The sequence below is a fragment of the Podarcis cretensis genome (assembly GCF_951804945.1).
Source record: "Podarcis cretensis genome assembly, chromosome: 6".
NCBI classification, from domain to species: Eukaryota; Metazoa; Chordata; class Lepidosauria; order Squamata; family Lacertidae; genus Podarcis; species Podarcis cretensis.
This window is the reverse complement of record NC_137175.1, coordinates 22,761,422-22,762,241: the sequence shown is the minus strand read 5'-3', so window position 1 is coordinate 22,762,241 and position 820 is coordinate 22,761,422.

Genomic DNA, 820 nt, shown 5'->3' with positions numbered 1-820 from the left:
GTCTGAAAAGAGCCACTGTCACACAGTGCGGATATTACTGAGATGTATGGGCCAATGCTCTGATTTGGTATAAGGGAGCTTCCTACATTTCATGAAGCTCAGTACAGTAGTTGACTTGGACCGCTATGTCACAACCTAACCTACCTCACAGGGCAACAGTGAGGGTAAAAAATGGAGGTGAGGAGAGAACTGTGTATATCAGTCAATGTAGACAATATTGAACTCATTGGACTACTGGAGGAAAGGCAGGATACAAACGTCATGAACCACAGGTAAGCGATGGGGTGTCCTCCAGATATTATGGACTACAACATCACTGGCCACTGACTATGCTGGCTACAGCTGTATTCCACAAACATCTGGCAAGCACTAAGTTGGCTACAAATGCAATAAACCAATAAACAGTAGCAGCTGTGAAACGTGCTTCATTTTACAACTGGAATGCAGATCGGTCAATTTACATTTCACGGTGATAGATTCAATAAATGGTACAAACTGGAGTACTTTCCCCCAAAGCACATCAAGCCACCACAGTTGCAAATATTTACAATTTACAGGTGTGCACCAGGGAGACCTTTTATCCATCGCTGGTATAGCTGCCTGCGTAGAAAAAAATAACAATGGACAGCAACCCACCCATACAGCGACACAGAACGACACACCCAGCAGTGCAGGACCAAAATATATGCTTATTCCGAAGGAAATATACCGCAGGGAAACTAAAACAGCTGACAAATCAGCTGCAACAATGAGGATAGCAGCCAGGTGAAATCTTAAGGGAATATCTGCACTACTGCTGAGTGATTTAAGCCTTTAAAAA